The following is a 22,556-nucleotide window of genomic DNA, read 5'->3' as shown; positions in this document are numbered from 1 at the left end:
TATCTAGCTTTCAAAATCACACAACAACTCAATTACTGTTAAAGGCAAAACTGTAATGCGTGTTGCTCAAACGGAACTCCATATTTTGATTTTTGGATACTTTTAGTGTCGATTTGTAGAGAATTACAGCAAATAAAAAATATTATGCCGTGAAGAGCCGGTACACGGCTTCTTCGTGAACAAATTTACGTATAATTTAATGCAGTTATTAAACATTTCTTGAACAAATTGATTGCACAAAGTGAGCTCTAAATCGAAAACGTCATATACCGTCCCCTTAAATAATCTGTTTAAGCATCAGATTGTGTCAACACTAAGATTTTTTTATTTTCCTCATAGTTGATGTGAAAAGCAGTAGGTATGTGTCACACGGTATTAAAATTATTTCGTCTTGGGCGTTAACACTTGAATCCAACTACTACTACTATTACTACAACTACTATTATGAATGTAGCGATTCTACTTTAGAATCCATCGCTTCATCACAAACTACTATTATCATACTTATCCAAATAAAAGGAGTAAGTAATACCTTTTGATGTGGAAAAGTGTCACATAAGAAAATTTACCTTTATAGCCCTTAACTTTTGGGTACCTATGTCTACATGAAAGACGTGAACAAAGTTTTGTGTTTGACCCATTTTATGCTACCCATTTTTATCTATCTATAAAAATCCGGCCAAGTGCGAGTCGGACTCGCGCACGAAGGGTTCCGTTACGTCTCATTACACAAAAAACGGCAAAAAATCACGTTTTTTGTATGGGAACCCCAGTGAAGTATTTATTTTATTCCATTTTAGTAAGTATTTGTTGTTATAGAGGCAACAGAAATACATTATCTGTGTAAATTTCAACCATCTAGATATAACGGTTCATGAGATACAGCCTGGTGACAGACAGACGGACGGAGAGACAGATAGATGGACAGCGAAGTCTTAGTAAATAGAGTCCCATTTTTACCCTTTGGGTACGGAACCCTAAAAGTGGAGTGAGAGGGTGTCGAAAACCCTTGCCCATAAATGTTTGCCTTTGGGTAAAAGGATGGTTCGGCTGTGATGGGCTCGATTCGGATTTTGTAATAGACATCTATTAGATATCTTTTAGACATAAACAAGATACGATAACGATATGTTTAAGATCTAACCTGTCAAATTTGACATTTCCGCGATTCTGGAGATACTTTTGAACGATTTCCACAAGATATTACGTAGAGATCTAATTCACATCTAATAGATATCTAACATGATCTATCGTAAAAGTGAGTGAAAGTTGCCCGAATTGCGCTGCAAAAGAGAACTAGTTGAAATCTAAAGTATAACGTATCTAGAATGGATCTAGTACGTGTCGTCTCTTGTGAATATCTTGAAGTTCAAATACGACAGTTTGGGTAAAAGGATGGTTCGGCTGTGATTATTTTGTTTTGTTCGACTGCCGATGCCGGGCCCCTAATAGAGTTTCTGGGAATTGTAGATAAGATTTCGTCGTATTTCTTAATAGAGCTTACTATGAGATCCTTACATGACCACTTCGTAATAGTCTGGTAGTCTAGTAGAGCCTTTTTATATAATAATACTCGTATTCATTAACACATGAAAGGAACAAGAAGGAGGTATTATGGTTTTGTAAAAACATATATTGTACACTAAAATACATATATGTATATTATGTTTAAGTGACAATATACTGATGGCGCTGGTGGCCTAGCGATAAGAGCGTGCGACTTGCAATCCGGAGGTCGTGGGTTCGAAGTGTTCGAACCCCGGCTCGTACCAATGAGTTTTTCGGAACTTATATACGAAATATCATTTGATATTTACCAGTCGCTTTTCGGTGAAGGAAAACATCGTGAGAAAACCGGACTAATCTCAATACGGGCCTAGTTTACCCTCGGGGTTGGAAGGTCAGATGGCAGTCGCTTTCGTAAAAACTAGTGCCCACGCCAATTACTGGGATTAGTTGCCAAGCGGACCCCAGGCTCCCATGAGCCGTGGCAAAATGCCGGGACAACGCGAGGAAGATGATGATGATGTTTAAGTGACATACCTACATTCGAGATTGATTTCTATGTCATTTCTCACAGGTACCTGAGGTACCTACACTTATTATTAATAGAGCCGAAATTTGAACTGAGTACTGAAGATTTTTCATGACAAAAATTCGCTTCCATATCTATGTATTCAGTCTCATGAACTTCTGAGACACCAACCTAGAATAGTGCATTAGGAAAGCCAGACATTAATAAAAAAAATGATTCTCACACATTTAGTATAAAAATATAAACAATAAATACGAAAGCTCCTTTTTACTCCACTTGGCCAATGGTGGTTCAGTTCGCCATTTGTTAACTTTGGTTAAATTGTGTAATAAAGTTTAAATAAATAAATGAACTTTGACTTAGTATATATAGTAAGAAATTAGACATATTGTGCTCGACAAAGTTGGTTTTGCGATATTCTGTATCTATGACAGGCGCAACACCATTAATTAATCTGAAGAAATCTGCTCGATGCAGCATAAACAAAATACAATTCAGATTTAAGGTGACAGTCCATTTCCAACCGCAGCTGCACTATTGTCAATTTTACTATCGAAATTGACAGTAGGTAACAGTGACGTGTTCAGTACCAGTAGTGCAGCTGCGGTCAGAAATGGAATGTTACCCTTATACAATCCAGCGTATCTTATACATCCGAAGTTAATAGACAGGCATAACACGGCAAAGAGAAAGTCTATAATTAAATTAATAATTTGATTATGAATGCTCATAAAAGGGCGAAATTACGGAGTGTAATAATGATAAATCGTTTGATAATAAATATAATAATTAAATAATAAATATTATGAGGACATTCTTACACTAATTGACTAAGCTCAAGTCAAGAAGGCTTGGGTTGGGAGTGTTCAGACAAAGAATAGTTTTTTATTCGTAAACACACAGACAAAATACATACATAGAAATAACATAGTGAAAAATAAAGTGTCCCGAAATGGTCCCATCTCAGCATGTTGCTGGCGACTTCCAGCGCTGATCTTCCGATGAAACCATCAAGTGAGAAATAATCACGGAAGGTAACAGACAAAAAATAAAATAAAATAATAATAATAATAATAATAACCTATTTCCTTAACAACGAGTGTGGGATGCATCGTGATGTGGTGGCAGTAGACAGGAACCTCACGCCGCTCTCCTTGGCAAACGAGAACTGGCGCAAACCTGTGGTACTAAGTACTGCGGATCGCAAGGCGGCATGGGAGAGTAAGGTGCTACACGGGCGGTTCTACAAGGCCCTCACGGGACCCGATGTGGACCTGCTCGCGTCGGTGAACTGGCTACGATTCGGGGACCTCTTCGGAGAAACCGAGGGTTTTGCCTGTGCAATTGCGGACGAAGTAATGATGACGAACAACTATCGGAAATACATCCTGAAGGACGGTACGGTCGACATTTGTCGGGCATGCCGCCGTCCCGGAGAGTCACTCAGGCATATCATTTCCGGTTGTTCTCATCTTGCTAACGGCGAGTACTTGCACAGACATAATCTCGTAGCCAGGATTATTCACCAACAGCTTGCTCTTCTATACGGTCTTGTGGACCGCGAAGTACCGTACTACAAGTATTCACCTGTGCCAGTTCTTGAGAATGGTCGTGCCACGCTCTATTGGGATCGATCTATTATCACTGACAGGACTATTGTAGCCAATAAGCCTGATATTGTGATAATAGATCGAGCGCAACGCCGGGCCGTGCTCGTTGACATCACCATCCCCCATGATGAGAATCTCGTGAAAGCCGAGAAGGACAAGTCCAGTAAGTACCTAGACTTGGCTCACGAGATAACCGCCATGTGGGATGTTGATTCGACGATCATTGTCCCGATAGTTGTTTCAGCGAACGGTCTAATAGCGAAGAGTCTCGACCAACATCTTGAGAGACTCTCGCTAGGTGGTTGGATCAAGGGCCAGATGCAGAAGGCGGTGATCTTGGACACGGCGCGGATAGTCCGCCGGTTCCTCTCTCTGCGGCCCTGACCACCGGTAGCTTGGGCCCTGCCCCGCTGCCGGCGGCATTCTAGGTTAGGTTTTTTATAATGTGTTTATATGTATTTTTTATTGTTTTGTAAGTGTTTTTATATTTTACTTTTATATTCATATTATAAATAACCTAACGTAAGAGGAAAGATAAATAAATGAATAATAATAATAAAGCCCATTTTATTTCCAATCAACAATTTGTTTTTTTTTTTTTTTTTACATGCATTTTGATTAAATTACATTTATCTAAATTATAGTTATATTATATTTAACTGTTACCGGTGATCGGAACCCCTTCTTGGGTATAGGCCTCCTCCAGCTTTTGCCAGGCCTCTCTGTCCATTGCACTCTTCCTCCATTCCTCTCCTGCTATCGCTTTTATATCGTCTATCCACCTTTTCCTAGGACGCGCTCTTTTCCTCTTTCCTGTTGGTCCTTCCCATCTAGTTGTCTCTAATGTCCATCTCTTCTCCGTGTACCGTGCTATATGTCCTGCCCAGCGCCATTTCTGTTTTAGAGCATAATGTAAAGCGTCTATAATTTTCGTTTTTCGTCTTATTTGTTCGCTTTTTACTTTTTGTATTCTTCTTATTTTTAGTACGCTTCTTTCCATTGCTTTCTGGCATACTTCTAACTTGGTTTTTACTATTTTATTATATGTCCACGTTTGGCATCCATAGGTGAGAGAAGGTAGAATACAGGTATCCAAGACGACTTTCTTTAGGTGGAGGGGGAAATCCCCTTTCAAGATTTCTTTGAGGGACCAAAACTTTTTCCAACTCATATTTATACGGCGGTCGACCTCTTGTTCCTCATTATTGTCTTCGAACGATATCTGTTTTCCTAAGTATATATAGGATTTTACATATTCAAGCGGCTTACCCTTAAGGTTTATCGTATTTGCGTGAGAGTTTGTCATTACTTTCGTTTTATTTTCGTTCATTTTTAGGCCTACTTTTTCGCTTTCTGTGTTCAAATCATTCATCATTTTTTCTAACCCATTCCTTGTTTCTGCGAATAGAACAATGTCGTCCGCGAATCTGAGGTGAGTAAGACGGTCTCTGTTGACTCTAATCCCTTCTGATTGCCAAGTGAGGTAAAATAAAATATAAATACTTAAATACATAGAAAACACCCATGGCTCAGGAACAAATATCCGTGTTAATCACATAAATAAATGCCCTTACTGGGATTAGAACCCAGGACTTCATAGGCCCCTGCCTATGAAGTCCTGGGTGGGTAGTGTCCCTACACTACCCACTAGGCCAAACCGGTCGTCAAAACAAAATCAATTAAAGTATATCACTACACAGTATAAAACAAAGTCGCTACCGGCTGTCTGTCCGTCCCTATGTATGCTTAGATCTTTAAAACTACGCAACTGATTTTGATGCTTTTTTTTAAATAGATACAGTGATTCAAGAAGAAGGTTTATGTATAACTAGCGAACCGCCCCGGCTTCGCACGGGTTAACAAATTATACATAAACCTTCCTCTTGAATCACTCTATGTATTAAAAAAAACCGCATCAAAATCCGTTGCGTACCTAGTTTTAAAGACCTAAGCATACATACAGACAGACAGACAGAGGGAAGAGACTTTGTTTTATATTATGTAGTGATTTGTTAACCCGCACGAAGCCGGGGCGGGTGGCTCACTAGTTGTCAAATAATGACAATAATTTTATATGTCGAGCGTTAGTTTAACCCATAGACTAGGAATCCTCTAGACGGAGTTTAGAGCAATTATTTCATGAAACCGATGCTGCCAAAAATACGGGGGTGCGGGGGGACGAGGTGAGCGAATCCCGTGCCGTGATTGGTCCGTTCAAAGACACGGACCAATCACGGCACGGGATTCTGACACTTTGACTCGAAGATGGAGTAAAACTACCGTATATAGTGGCAGGGGGGTAGCGTTACTATGCTCAGTCTAGAGGATGTCTTGTCTGTGGTTTAACCAGTCAAAAAGTTATTGTAATGACTTGATACGTCTTCTCAGTGACATGGGTTACCACCCACGTATGATCATTGATAGGGGCGTAACACCGAAGTTTCGATGGACTTGAATAGTAGAGGCTGATAAGAGAGTTGCATAATATATACTTATCAAATAATTCGGTCATCTTAGATAGCAGAAATATGAAAATCATGCATATGCGTACTAAAAAATACTGATTTCTATAATATAATCGGCTTACAAATACTACTGACGGCACAGGTCCTCGCTGACCACCTTGGACTACGGATTCAGCATACATTTCCCAGCGATAATTTGGGGCATTATCTATGAAAAGGGACCTTATTGTCGATGGCGCTTACGCCGCTCAGCGTCGCGCGGCATTGTATTTATATCGGAGCATCGTTAATAAATGCGTAAGCGCCATCGACAATAAGGTCCCTTTCTATAGATAACGTCACATTTGAGCGGTAATTTAGTTTATTTCTTTACATTGGCTCTGTCGTATAAACAGAATAAATACGTACATACGCGCTGGCAATTAAAGGGCCACAAAAAGAAAATTATGTGGCTAAATAATTACAGGTATTAGTATTTTAAAAACTTTCAGTATTAGCCGCTTACATACGAGAACCCTAAAAAAGTAAAACCTTATACAAACAAATAGCTGAAGTTGGTTAGCTTAGGAAATAAATGTATGCTTAGGCCTTTATAATATTTAAAATGTTATTGTATTATAGTTTTATTTTAGATTTATGTATTTAGTTTCTCGTTTTAGTTTAGTTTGTAGTTATTGTTTTAATCATAATGTACCTGATTCTTATATAATTTACTCTAAGACTTATATACGTTTTGAATTCCTATCAAAACATTTATTTAAATAATGCGCGACCAGTGTAACCTGCGTTCAAACGTGGGAAATAAATTTAAGTAGCCAAATAAATTCGCGATAGACCCGATAAAATTATATTTTGCTACCCATGTTCTTCTAGTATTTGCAAATATGTAAGTAAAACCATAAATCATTTAGTCATATACTACATATTATGGTTCATTGGGAGAGTAATACGCTAATTTTCCATTTTTTGTTATGTTAAATAAATAAATAAAATGTATATATTAGAACAAATTTTTAAATTATTTTCAGATAATACTCACTTGCTCCCTTGCTTGGCTTGGGTCACTTTTTCTTAGTATAATGACATTTATTTCAGTTTAGTAAATAAAAGGTGCCAATCGACTGATGGGTACGTATTTATATTACTCACTGAAATAAATGAATCATTTATTTCAGTAATATAAATACGTACAATACTTAAGAACTAAAAGTCGTTCTGAGCCATGCCGGGGCCAAAGGTTCCCATGGATTTAATTTAATTTAATCACTTCATTGAAAAACCGATCGAATTAGTTATTTTTCTAAAAGTATTACAAGGACAAAAATAGCTCTAAACGCATTAAATGCAATTCAATTATGATGAATAAATGATTATGATGTATTCCTGAACTTACCTTAAAGCTTAATAACCGAAACACTCACTTCACTACTCGAATTCAAATTTGGAACACGGTTCGCGCAGCGTCCGCGCCGCTGCGAGTTCCTCCCAGAGACTGCGCGAGCGCACGCGTTACCACGAAAAATCAAAACTTGCTGCCAGCATCTTTTACTTTCCGAAATTCGCAGGCATCAATAATTATGTACCTACATTTATTTGTGCAAAACAAAACATGAGATATCTAGCACAGCAGGACTAGTTAAGTAGGTACTATTATAATAACTTTTTATAACTCTTCAAAAGTAGGAAGTTCATCATTATTAACACACATAAATTGTATCATGCGATTGAAACTAAATAGTGGTAAGTTTTGCATGATACAATTTGGGTAACATAAAATTTATTAATTATCATCCCTAATATTCACCCGGCCATGCCTATTCACCCTGCCCTAGTAGCACGGTCGTAGCACGTTCTAACAAGTATGTAAGTGCGAAAGTGACGGGCATAGTAATAGTCGATAAAAATGGAACCATGCTGAGCCCGCAGGTATTGTCAACTTTATGTCGGTTTATCACTATCACTACATAGTAAGTTTAAAACAATAAGTCGCATCCCGCCGTCTGTCCCTATGTATTCTTAGATCTTTAAAATTACTCAACGGATGATGCAAGAGGAAGGTTTATGACAATATAGTCGCTAGTAAATTATATAATAGACCCCAGAAAAAAAGTCATAACCCATCGTTCAAAAACGCCTATACGAGTAATGTATTCGTAATTAAAAATCATTAAAAATAAAATAAGAATTAGGCCAAGATAAGTCTGCAACCATTTTGATAGCATAAGCAGTGCAAGTGTTAAATTTGCCCCTTGTATAACAAATAACTAGAATAGGTTTGTTATATCAATGTCTTGTGTATTACTTTTTTGTACTCCGTACAAAACTTTGTTCACGAAGGACTTGTTTCCTTTTCCAAATGTACTTACACTTTGAAGAATAATCCTTGTTTCACCTTATACAGTCCGCAGCAATAGTTGCTAAGCGGGTCAGGTATTCAAAACGTACCTAAGCCAAATGCCAGCCAATTAAGGTCCAATTTTCACGAGATGTCACAAAATGTATTTACCAAGTCTAAGCACAAGCATCCTCGTGTTTAAACAATAGTTGACAAACTTCCTACACAGTCATCGGCAATAGCTTTAGTATCTCACACTGCGAACAGCGCAAATATATCTGACACACTCTTATGTTTCGGCAAATAAGATTGTTTCAAACATTTTTTATGACACCACCTCATAAAAGATCTCGTTATTATTTAAAAACGGATGAGAAAGTTGCATTTTATCCACAAGAGTGGCTAAGTAATTTGATGCTCTTGAGTTTTTTATTAATTGGATGGTAGAATCGGTAGCAAAGTTTTTTTAACCTTCGTCCCTTGAAACATCACTCACAACTCAAACAACAACTTTGCCCCGTTGTAAAATAAACAACAATTGCTTCGTTTTGCAAGATAAATTATTATTGTTGACTGTACTTGTGACTCCATCTGAAAATAATTAAGAATAAGAATAAGAAACCATATATTGCAACACAAAAAGCATACAGGTTACAAACATTAAAAAAAAATTGTGCGGCAAAAGGAACGCGCTCAGCATACGCTGCGTCAGTCATTTATGCGGGTTAAAGGAAATTTTCCAAACAAAAAACAACCACCAAGATAACATCTCTAGTTAATGTAGGTAATAATTATGCTTTTCATATCTCATGCTCTAAAAAGTGGGTCATTGTTGATCTATAACGTGCACAAAAAGTGATACGTTTCAGCTCTAGTGCAGAAAAGTGGTATAGGTACTCCTCTGTCCCCGCCCGCAAGTAGCCAGGTGGAATATTTAATTTAAAAAATAGTACATTATTGTCGAGGTTTGGAAGTAGCTACTTGCAGGCTGAGGATTCGTTTTAAACGGACGACCTTGGGAGTCCGTTTAATTGAATCCGAAGCCAGCAAGTAGCCTTCCAGCCGAGTCATATATAGTGCTTTTCTCAAAAATGGTGCAAGAAATAGAAATATTTTACAGAACTTACAGAAGCAACGTTCTAATTTTCCATTAATTTTCACAGAAAAAAGTACAACCATTAAAAAAATTAGCTTGCCGCCTTTAAAAAAAAAAGAAGTGTATTTTTCTGCTGAAAATACGCCAAACTATTTGAGACACCTAAATAGTCGCGGTACCAACATTAAGCCTGTAACAGACTATCGCACCGCATCGCGACCTTGGAGCGTCGCACCCATAAGTGAGAGTGAGAAAGAGATATCTGTTTCTCGCTCTCACTTATGGGTGCGACGCTCCAAGGTCGCGGTGCGGTGCGATAGTCTGTTATAGGCTTTATAATAATAAGTACTGATCATCTGTTTGGCTGTTTAAGGGACCTATGCCTTCATTTGATATGGCCATTTGAAGTTTTAAAAAGTTTGGAACTCGTTAAATAATGGAATTTGTATGCGACATTGCAGTCCCGAAATCGAGACTGCAATGTTTTTAACTTTTTAATTTTTTGAATGACCATAAACTACGCACTTCGCGACCTATTTTTTAACCGGCAACGTCGACTTTGCCGTCCATTTTTGAGAAAAAATCTTTATTTATCAAAATTCAAACACAATTTATTTTAATGATTTGATTAGACATCTTCACATAATTAAATATTTTGTCGCTGTCACAAGTTATCGTAAACAAGTCGAATTTATATAATATATTATGTAATATTGACCTAAGGTCAGGTATTATGTAGTGTACCATAAAATGGGGTGAGTAGAGTTCGCGGGGAAAGTTGGATTATGAATGGGGAGAGAAGGGATGAAAGGGGGGTGAGATGGCATTTTAAGGCTACTGCTACAAAAATAATGTATTCCAATTTAAAATGGAACTATTATAGTAGGTAATACTCATAATAAAAAAAATCGATCCAACAATCTTCCAAAATCACCTTTGTATGAAATCCCATCTCACCCTCATTACCAGGGACTACGGGGTGAGGTGCGATTTCCTGTTTATCGTCAAAGTTATGAAATTGAACTACCCAAAATAAAATAAAAACTAAAATACAAACGTCCGGAACACTTATTATATGCACCGTTCAGTTTGCATATGTACTTAAAAAGAAAATGTTATCGAGGTTTGAATGTCAGTTTTGCCCCTAGTCACCCCATTTTACGGCACGGCAAGTTTCGTTTATTTTGTACTTTCCTCTCCTAAGTTAATGTTTGTCCAAATGTTCGAAATACTACTAATACGAAAAGTTAAGAAAGGTTAGGTGTTAGTCGCGAGGTTTACCGTGTAAACATAAAGTTAGTCAACCTCAAATTTTCATTTTATTACGTTAGGTAACTTCAGAAATATTCAAGATGTACAACTTTTATACAACAAACAAATCGTACAACTCGTTGCCCTCGTTGGGGGTAATTGGTAAGTATTAAAATTTATAACAGCCAGAGCCGTGAAATAAAACAGGCCTTTGTTAAAAAGTTAAAAGCGTTTTTGATTGACCAGGCGTTCTATACGGTAATAGTTATTTACGATACAAGTGCGGAAAAGAGGAAATTCGAAACGAGTGGCAATAAATCGACACGAGTTGCGAATTACCTATTTGCACGTGTATCGAACAACGTTTTACAGTAGGTACATATGGCACTTTAAAGTTTCGACATACGCACGAAAAGTGCTATTTTACGCACTAGTGTATATGTACTGTACTGTAAAAGAATTTTATAGTAAATTTAATGTAAATGATTAATTAATATTTACAGACTAGACATTTGTTTTTTTTTATAGTTTTATTGACATTTGTATAATTATGTTACTTTGACATTTGTATATACATAATTCTTTTTAATTTAGTGTAGGTGATGTATTTTTAATTTTAATTCAAATTTGTATTTGTATATTTTGACATGTTTTTTTGACATTAAAGATATTGAATTTAATTTAATTTAATAAGGGCTGAAAATGTTTTATTTATACTTTTGTGACCGTAACTGAGGCCATTTTTCTTTTGAAATTATAAAATAGCCGTTGGGTGGCAGTTTTCATACGCAAATAAATAAAATGTATAAATAATATATATTTAATGCCATCTACAACATTGCTTGTGGAAAACATGCCACCTTTTTAGTCCTTTTGTTATGCAAATTTAAGAAGCGCCAACATTCAGAATGTATTTACTTTCACTACTTATTTCATTGTTGTCTGTGAGATTAAAAACGCACATTAATTTACCATCGTGCCACTTTTGGTACTTTCCGATAGTTTTAATATATTGCTTTTCTTATCTATTAAGACGGATTAACTTTCATTGTATTTTGGCAGTGGTACTCAATAGTTCAGGCGTGCTCGGCTCACGACACAGCCTAAGGGCTCATTTAGACGGTGCGAGAACTCGCATGCGAGTTTCATTACATTGCGTCATTTGATCGGTCGGCTGAATTAATGTAAGTAACCTCAATGGTCCGCAATGTAACTAAAATCGTACCTATACGAGTTCGCGCGCCGTCTAAGGGTAACATTCCATTTCTGACCGCAGCTGCACTACTGGTACTGAACGCGTCGCTGTTACTGTCAATTTCCATAGTAAAATTAACAGTAGTGCAGCTGCGGTTGGAAATGGACTGTCACCTTAAATGAGCCCTAACGAACGAGAAACAGACACCGCCATTGGCGCCATTATTAAGAGAGAAGCAACGCAATTCTTCAAATATCGGTTTGATGTCAGGTGCACGTTCTAATTGGCCTGCAAGTCTAAAGCCCGCTCCACATTCGTGCGCGAATCGCGGCGCGAAGCCGAGAACGTGAGTGTGGAGTCGATTTACGCAGACAGCGAAATCGACTCCACAACCGCGTTCGCGGCTTCGCCCGCGATTCACGCACATAGTCTGGAGGGGACTTTAATAACAAGTTTATTTCTGGAAATATTCGCTACTAAGAATTATTTCTGCGACCACTAGTTTTTGTTTATTAATGATCTTACTTTCACGGTATGGAAAGTAACGACAGAGCCTAAGATGACATTGACTAGTTCAGTTTTACAGTATTCTTTAAAAAAAGTGTAGACCGTACCGTACTTACTATACATGTTTCCAAATAGTTAGAGCAACACACATGTAACATCTTTTTCATTTCTCATGCTCTTAAAGAGGGCCATTGTTGTTCTAAAAGGTGTGCAGAAAGTGATACGTTTCTGCACTTGTTTTTTAAGATAAATAATAGAAATTTGAATTTAAACTGTTGTGAGACATACGACATACTAAGTAGATTGTTTAACTCGGGTGAAAGGCATCATTTCAGCCTCGGACTATTGGCACTCTCACTGCGTTTGAGCACCAAACTACCTCGGCAGAAATGAGTGACCTTCACCCCTTAGTTAACAGTCTGATACGAGTATAGAGTTGCAGGTGTGGCAATCTACGGGCGGATCGTATACTTGTTTGGTGTCGACGCGGTATAAAAAAAACGGGTTGCACTCCGGGAGTACCGACAGAAGTGAAAACTCAATGACTAGTCCAAATGTCTGCAGCACTATGTATAATTGACCCATCCTCCTTTCTAGTGTAAAACTTTAGTTCCGAAATTGATCGTCAGTGAGCTTAAATAATATTTTGAGTTTTATTCACCAGTACTAGAGTTCACTTTTATTAGCGATTTCATCAAGATGTTGCTTTATTGAATTATATTTGAGTGATATAAAGTTAGAATGTAACTGTGAGATCCTCGTATTTCAGCCCGTACAAGATTAGAACCTTTTTCATGTAATCTAAACCATCTAAAGTTTTAAACCTTACGGTCACGTGATCGCCTTACGCTGTCTCGAGTTTATCATTTTTTCCCCACCTCAAAAAGTGCCCAGCGCCGCTAAAGAAGTTTTCACTTCAAAAATATGCTGGCAAATCTCCAGTCAAGAGCCAAAACTAACTGTTAAGAACAACATCATCTAGCAACAGTCCGGGCGTGTCATCTCGAACACTCGAAAGCAACTTTCTCCTTTGATTCTAAACGTTTGTCCGCATAGCAAGTGTCGATAGTCTGCACTCTGCACACAAGTGTGACACATGGTGATCCGTGTCGTACGTTCAATTGGGGCATTATCTATGAAAAGGGACCTTATTGTCGATGGCGCTTACGCCGCACAGCGTCGCGCGGCATTGTATTTACATCGGAGCATAGTTAATAATGGCGTAAGCGCCATCGACAATAAGGTCCGTTCATAGATAACGTCACAATTGTTGTAAAGTATGTCATAACAGTCATTATGATGCGTGGAGATGTGTGCTGGGATGCAATACCAGGGGATTGTAGACCTATAGTTCGTTTTTTTTAGCATTAGAAAAAAGGTAAACAATCTTGACGTGTCTTTTAAGTGAAAAACACTTTACAAAAATAAGTTACGGCAAATATGTAACAATTATTCTGAATCATAGGTAATATACGATTATTTACATTTTTTTGCTTTCATAAGTAAATCTATGGGCTTTTGTAACGCTTTACATTACAATAAGTACACGTTACATCATTATGACACATAGTGATGTACCAATTGCAAAATTCCCGGGGAACTCTGAGTTTTACAAATCGTTTAAGGTCCAGCGGGAATAGGGATGATGACACATGTTGAATTTTATAACAACATCTAGTAAAATAGATAGCAAACGAGCAATTTATCACAATAATGTGGATATTAAAATAAAATATTGAAAAATTACAAAAATACAGGACCTGAAAGTTTCAAAATTTGAGTTTTTTTTTTACTTCCAAAATCGATAAAAGTAATGATACCATTCGATTCCTTACATTTCATCCAAAAAAATATTGTATAGCAACTATATACATAAACGCAATATTTCACCGACAAAAATGCAATTTTCTTGTTTTGTCCATACTACAAGATGGGCTCCCAGAGACCTTGACGTCATGTTCCCTTGCCGTTTTGTATAGGGCGTTTCGCGAGTGAAGTGCGACTGACGGCCTTTGAATACAATTTCTGACTTTTGTGTTACTTTAATGCAATGGGTCCCATATAGACATTTGATCCTAAAAACAAACCCGATCGATTAATATGTACCATAAATGAAAATTTGTCATGTAGCCTATTGTAATCATAAACATTTACCGTTAACTACTCTTAAACAATGTAACCTAAATATGGGCATTTTCATTTTAACTTGTACCAACTTTAATTTAAAGCGCGACTTAAGTCGTGTTTCAGTAACGCGTAACCGTCATATTCCTGATAAAATGTATGGAATTTGACATTGACCGTCAGTTTTGTGACGATTGCTAACCGGCCGTTAGTGGTACACAGTTAAGTGAAAATGCCCATATAGGGCATAATAGTTTGATAATAATTGTCAACAGTTTATTGTTAATTAACGGAATATATCCAGAAAGAAAAATATTTCGGAAACGAAAATTAAATATTTCCGGAACGAAAACGGCGGAATGTTACGTAATCAACTCCCTAGACGCGTATTGACGACCAAGAGCGATATTCAGATTTTAAAATATGTTATCGGTTTGATATTGATATGATCCGGTTGCTCTGCGAGTGGTGTCATTAGACATTTCTCTCGTACTCATTAGTGCGCGCGAGATTGCGAGTTGTGTCAGGGTCGTATGTCAAGCAGACCAGCTATCACGGTCGCATTTTTATCACCTGTCATGCCATGCGTCACTTTCGCACTTACATATTTGTTAGAACATGACAGCCATGGTGACAAATGATAAAAAGCCGGCCATCTTAGCCCTACAGGATATGTCAGTAGCACTGTAAAGCAAACTAAAGTATGGTATCCCTAGAAAACGAACCAAAAGTAGCAATGAACATCGAACAACGATGAAATGTTTACAAACAAAACAATTCCACAGATAAGATATAAATGACACGCGATTTTCGAACAATTCGAACGTAGTGTTTCTAACCCGCGGTTTTTCAAATTTGCCGCATTTTTCTACTGACAAGATTTGCTTGACCAAGTAGGTAGGTATATCACAATTTGTTTGCCTTTAAAAATGTTTAACGTCATAGACGTTAAACTCTAACCACTTTCACTTGAACGAAACTGTTTTCGTTTCTTTTTAACCTCAATAACTAGCCATATTTCAACGAGTAGGTACAATTATCATTTGGCTGCATAATTCTAACAATTAAAAACGCTAAGTAGCATTGTACTAAAGATTTAATTAAGTTTCCAAAATTGCCAAATTTATATAGGAGTAACGTCTTATATAGGTACTTAATAAAAACACGTCAAGACCTTAATAAAAACAGGAGTTATTCGATATTCCTTCTGCTTGTCTAATTAATATGAGTGATTATCTTTCTCACGTCGTCCTGGCATTTTGCCTGCCTGCGGCCTGGGGTCCGCTTGGCAACTAATCCCAGGAACCAGGAAGGCACTAGTTTTTACGAAAGCGACTGCCATCCTGACCTTCCAACCCAGAGGGTAAACTAGGCTCTAATTGGGATTAGTCCGGTTTCCTCACGATGTTTTCCTTCACCGAATTGTTGTATAGTTATTGACTGGTAAATATCAAATGATATTTCGTACATAAGTTCCGAAAAACTCATTGGTACGAGCCGGGGTTTATACCCGTGACTTCCGGATTGCAAGTCGCACGCTCGTACCGCTGGCCTCTGGTAACCAGCGCTAATCGTGCGTGTCTAATTAATAATGTGGTAGGTATACAGTGTGGAAAGATAAGTCGGGCCCTGAAGGGAAACTACCTTAAATCCTTAAGCTGGCTCATTTTACTTAAAGGAGACATTCCTTTATTTTTAAAAAGAAACAAAACTGCATTCAAAGATTTTCTTAAACTCGCTTGCCTCGCCCGGGACTCGAACCGACTAAAAATTCCAAAAAATAATATTCTATTCTACTAAAAAAATTTATTCTACTAGTCGATATAGTTAATGTTAATGATAACATTTCTCCAAGAAACATTAGGTTTTAAACTCGTCTGTCGTACAAAATATCCATAAAATGTAATATTTAGTACTCAAGATTATTTTAGACAAGCCAAATTGAAGAAAAAAAGAAAAATACTTTGAACGCAGTTTTGTTTCTTTTTAAAAATAAAGGAATGTCTCCATTAAGTAAAATGAGCCAGCTTAAGGATTTATGGTAGTTTCCCTCCAGGGCCCGACTTATCTTTCCACACTGTATAATATTATTAATAATACATTTTAGAAAAATGCCCACAAGGATCGTTCTAAATGAAAACTTGCTTTAAATTCTCGTGTAAGTTTCCAGAAACTCCCGAGAATGCTCCTGCAGGGTCGAGAATGCTCTGCAACTTACAGATTACTGCCTCGACCACAGATTATATAGTTTGCCTCGACACAGAGAAATTCGTTGTTGAAATTCAACAACGAGAAGCACTCTCTCTCTATTGAGAATAGAGTATTTGACTGTATGTAAAATAAATAATTTTACAGTACATATGCTACCCTTTCCGCACTAGTGCGTAAAATAGCACTTTCTGTGCGTATGTCGAAACTTTAAAGTGCCATATGTACTGTAAAACGTTGTTCGATACACGTGCGAATAGGTAATTAGCAACTCGTGTCGATTTAAAACACTCCCTTCGGTCGTGTTTTAATTTATCGCCACTCGTTTCGAATTTCCTCTTTTTCGCACTTGTATCTGAGGTATATTGACTCCTTGTTGTCGTACCTTGTCAATGTCAGTTAGTTATCTTTCAGTGGAATAAAATATGTTACTGAGATATAGTTTAATTCTTTTCATTGGCGACGAGTGATAAAAACACTGCAAAAATGTCCATAGGGAGTATAAAAGAGTTCAATCTAAAAGATGGGAACTGGAATTTTTATACGGAAAGATTGGAGATGTATTTTGCGGAGAATGACACAATTAACAGTGTGAAGAATGACAAGAAGCTTGCTACACTTATTTCGGTGATGGGAGAAGATGCCTATGGGCTATTAGCTTCGTTGGCCAGCCCCACACAGCCGAAGGATTTGTCATATGACCGTGCGGTTACCATTTTGTCGCAACATTTGCAACCAAAACCATCGATTATGGCTGAAAGGTACAAATTTAGACAGCGGCGGCAAATGTCAGGTGAGACAATTGCTTGTTATGTTGCGGAACTTAAGCGGCTATCGAAATATTGCGATTTTGGGAAGTCGTTAGAGGATAATCTTAGAGATCAGTTTGTTTGTGGTGTTAGCAGCGATATTATTCGACAAAGGTTGTTCGCGGAGGAAACCCTGACTTATGAGACAGCGATCAGGCTTGCCAAATCGTTAGAGTCTGCAGAGCGCGATGCTGCGTCAGTAGAGCGGACGGAAGCTTTACCTGAAGTGAATAAATTGAGTATGCGGGGAAAGCGCCACGAAAATTCTGGGCAGCAGAGTGCGGCTTGCTCGACAAGTGTCGAAGGATCCGGGCCGCAACTCCAATCGGATTCGCTTAACAGTTCACCATGCACGGTCTGTGGTTGGCGCAACCATACTGCGATCAGATGTAAATATCGGAAACATATTTGCAGTAAGTGCAAAAATGTCGGTCATCTGCGTAGAATGTGCTCGTTGGCGGGTGACGTTGCTGGCAGGAAGCAGAAGACTAGAGGTGTTAATTTTGTCGAGAGTAACGATATAAACGAAACGGACTCAAGCTGCGATGACGATTTTATTAATTATTTGTCGCTGAGCAGTTATCCACCGGTTAGTTTGTCTTTGACTGTTAATAATAGAGTTCTAAGCATGGAGGTGGACACAGGTTCTGCGGTAGCATGTATTACTAGGGAAACTTATAACGCGATGTTTGCCGATGTGCAGTTGAAGCCGTGTAGCCAAAGGTTTAATTGCTATAATAAGACGAAAATTCAACCTATCGGGGTATTTAAGCCTAGTGTTGAGTACGGAGGAATTTCTAAGTGCTTAGAATTATTTGTAATGGATGGAGTTACCACTTCTCTGCTCGGTAGGCATTGGTTAACTGAGTTACAAATACCTGTGATGTGTAATCATACTAGTTGTGTTAATAAGGTTGCTAACGATGATGTTTCACTTGATGTCAATGTATTGATTGACAGGTATCCTACCTTACCTTTTTGACGGCGGTTTGGGACGGTTCAATGGAGGAGAGATACAGTTGCGATTGCGTGACGGAGCGGTTCCAATTTACTGCCGTGCGCGTCCTCTCCCTTACGCGTTGCTGCGGCGAGTGGATAATGAATTAGACGCAATGCTGCGCGATGGAATCATAGAACCTGTTGATAGCTCAGACTGGGCAACACCTTTGGTACCAGTAAGTAAATCGGATGGTGGTTTAAGGCTCTGCGCGGACTATAAGATAACTTTAAACCCGGTCTTGCTAGTCGATAGATATCCATTGCCGCGTGTAGAGGATTTGCTTGTCACATTAAACAGTTCACAGTATTTCAGCAAGATTGATTTATCTCAAGCTTATAATCAGCTGGTACTCAATGAAGCTTCAAGGGATTTCACTGTTATTAACACACACAGGGGTCTGTTTAAGTACAACCGCCTAGTATTTGGTTTAGCCTCTAGTGCCGGCATTTTCCAAAGAACAATGACCAATTTATTAAAAGGAGTACATCCGTCGGTAGGAATTTTTCAAGACGATGTAATTATTGGCGGCAGTTCTAAGGAGGAGCACCTTAAAGCTTTAGATGCAGTACTGAAGCGATTACATGAAAGTGGTTTGAAAGTTAAAAAGAGTAAGTGTGTATTCTTAGTGAGCCAGGTAAATTACCTTGGATATGTAGTATCTAAGGACGGTATTGCGACTGATCCGGCTAAGATTGAGGCTATGCTAAAGGTGCCTACTCCTAAGAACGACACGGAGTTGCGATCCTTTTTAGGGATGGTAAATTTTTATGGGAAGTTTGTTAAAAACATGAGTTCCATTTTGAGTCCTATGCATGATTTATTAAAGAAAGGAGTCGCTTGGAATTGGTCAAATGAGTGTGAAAGTGCCTTTGTGACCATTAAGCGGCGTTTATCTGGATCTAAGGTTTTAGCGCACTATGACCAGGACAAGTCTTTAATTTTGACATGTGATGCGAGCGCTCGTGGTGTGGCAGGAGTACTCACACAACCTAGCGCGCACGGTGAGCGTCCAATAGCATATGCTTCGCGGTCACTTAGTGACGCGGAAAAAAATTATTCCCAAATTGATAGAGAGGCTTTGGCTATAATTTACTGTTTAAAAAAATTCCACCAATACTTATACGGCCGGCATTTCACTTTAAGAACTGACCATAAGCCATTAGTCAGTTTGTTCGGTCCTAAGGCTGGCATTCCTGCTATGGCCGCGAGCCGGATGCAAAGGTGGGCCTTGATTTTGTCTGCTTTCTCGTATGACATCGAATATATCAACACTAAAGAGAATGTGGCTGATGGTTTATCTAGGCTGCCTATTGAAAGGGATGTGGGAATGGTACCTGCTATTCCAGAACATACGTATTTACATTATGTTCAAGATGCTTTGGCTATCGATAGTGAAGTCATCAAACGTGCAACGGCAAAGGATCCTGTGTTAGGTCGAATTTTGTCTTATATTGATGATGGATGGCCCGATTCGAATGATATGAGAAACTTGCAACCTTTCTTTAATAGGAAGCAAGAGTTGTATTCTGAGCGTGGATGTGTTATGTGGGGCCATAGGGTGATTGTTCCTCATTCTTGCAGGCAGGCGGTGTTGGCAATGTTACATGAGCCTCACATGGGCATTGTGAAAACTAAATCTATGGCTCGGAGTTATGTATGGTGGCCTGGTATGGATGAGCAGATCGAGGCTAAGTGTAAGGAGTGTGAGGTTTGTGCGATGGAGCAGGACTCGCCTAAAGGCCATGTGCCTTGCCCTTGGCCTTATCCTAGCAGTTCATGGACACGGGTCCATGTAGATTTTATGGGTCCTGTACAGGGAAAGCTTTATTTAGTGATTGTAGATTCCACCTCTAAGTGGTTAGAAGTATTCCAAGTACCGAGTACCTCAGCTGCTAACACAATTGAAAAATTAACCGAGGTATTTTCTCGTTTTGGTTTCCCTAAACAACTTGTTTCGGACAACGGCCCTCCTTTCACAAGTGCAGAATTTGCCAAATACGTTAAGGGGAACCATATTCAACACGTGTTCTCGGCTCCTTACCACCCATCTTCAAATGGTGCAGCCGAAAATGCGGTTAAGACAGTTAAAAGGGTAGTAAGAAAGGCCGTCAGACAGAACATTGAAATTATGTCTGCAATGCATACTTTTCTGTTACATTATAGGAACACGCCTCATTGTACTACAGGCGAAAGCCCCGCTCAATGTCTCATGAACCGGAAGTTGCGGACGGGTCTTGATGTTCTTAAGCCCGATAGGCAAGTTAAGGTGTGGGATTCGCAGAGAAAGATGGCGGAACAAGCCGGTGGTTCCCAGAGGTCTGTTGACGTTGGTGATGCTGTTTGGTTTAGGCAGTATAATGCGAGGGACAAGTGGATGCCTGGCGTTGTATCTGAGCGGTTAGGAACTACTGATTACGCTGTGACATCTAACACTGGTGGGATAGCTCATAGACATATTGATCAGCTTAGACCGAAGAAATTGAGATTGTTATCTTGTCCGTTGTCAGGGACAGAACCTCTGGTGACTGATACTCAGTCGTTACCTTCACCTGATGTGTCTCTTTCTCATGACATCGTGGCAGAGGTACCGGCTGGGCCGGTACTCGTTCCTACGCCCTCATCCTCTCACGGAGGTGGAGGAAGGGATGGAAATGACACAAGTTTAAATGCATCTCCTGTATTGAACCGCCCCATGCCGCGTAGTACAAGGAACAAGAATCCTGTATACTGGTAGTTGATTTTGTTAGTATTTAGTTGTTGATATGTTTAATTGTTTTTAATTTATTGTTGTTTTAACGTGGAGGATTGAGGTATATTGACTCCTTGTTGTCGTACCTTGTCAATGTCAGTTAGTTATCTTTCAGTGGAATAAAATATGTTACTGAGATATAGTTTAATTCCTCAGAGCATATAATACTAGAGAGCGGACAAGCCGCCGGCGGCCGTGTCGCAGTTGTTAGCTCATTGAGCATACAACGCCGCCAGTTCGCCGTCCGTTGTTACCGAGTATGCACGCGCGCTGTTCACCGAAAAACTTCTGTTTTTTACCAAAATGCCGAGTTGTGCAATAATTACTTGTAAACATCGCAGTGATTTGATTAATTTCCAGACCAATGGGATCACTTTTCACAGGTTTCACTACTTATTTCAAATAAAACCACGAATTCAACGTAATATTCCGACTTGTATCCATGTAAGCTTACACTTGCTTGTCATTTAATATGTTTCATTATACATTGCTGCTGTACAAGTAACATGATTGCAAAGTACGGTGTTTACGCCGCAATGAACTGGGTACAAAACGATTCACTCAATGAGAAATTTTCTCATAGTGCAGCAGCGATGTGCTCCGCTTGGATAGTGCTGTGCGGCACCTATAACACGTATCGATAAAACCAGCCCAGGGTTAGTTGACGCTAAAAATAATTTAAAAATTTAAAGATGGTTACTGTCTTTAATATAATATATTATTATAATATTATTTAGTATAAATTTTGTGTAATTGGTTACCTAATGGTATGTATGTATGTATATACTTTATTGCACATGGAAATAAAAACGAGAAACATAGTTACAGAGTAAATTAAATACAACAAAGGCGAACTTATCCCTATATGGGATCTCTTCCAGTTAACCTTTGAGGAAACGAATAAACAAAAGTAACGATGAATGACAAACAAAAACAATAGTGTACCTACAATCACTAAAATTAATGAAATTCAAGTTTTGAATACACATTGCTACAAATAATATATATAAACATAAATAGAAATACTTAAATAAATAAAATAAATTCGATGTTATTATTGCAATCAAATTTCGAATGGCTTTTTTCTGAACACATCATATGACATTTTTTAATATGTGTGTAGATAAAGTAATATATGCAACTGTACATTATTAAGCAATTTAAGCATAATA

At 38.3% G+C, this 22,556-nt stretch overlaps 1 protein-coding gene across 2 annotated transcripts in view; it reads right to left on the bottom strand.

Annotated features, from left to right (window-relative positions):
* The window catches only part of LOC134662802 (very long chain fatty acid elongase 4-like), a 115,741-nt gene that overhangs the window by 28,445 nt on the left and 64,740 nt on the right, over positions 1 to 22,556 (bottom strand). Inside the window, exon 1 of one of the 2 annotated variants that reach the window (XM_063519107.1) lies at positions 7,504 to 7,617. The exons of the other annotated variant lie outside the window; for it this stretch is intronic. The gene's annotated coding sequence lies outside the window, so the exon portion shown is untranslated. Of the gene's footprint in view, positions 1 to 7,503; positions 7,618 to 22,556 lie in introns of those variants that run through there. 2 annotated transcript variants of the gene reach the window in all.

Source organism: Cydia amplana, chromosome 3 (genome assembly GCF_948474715.1).
Source record: "Cydia amplana chromosome 3, ilCydAmpl1.1, whole genome shotgun sequence".
Classification (NCBI taxonomy): domain Eukaryota; kingdom Metazoa; phylum Arthropoda; class Insecta; order Lepidoptera; family Tortricidae; genus Cydia; species Cydia amplana.
This window is presented reverse-complemented; position numbering and strand designations above follow the sequence as displayed.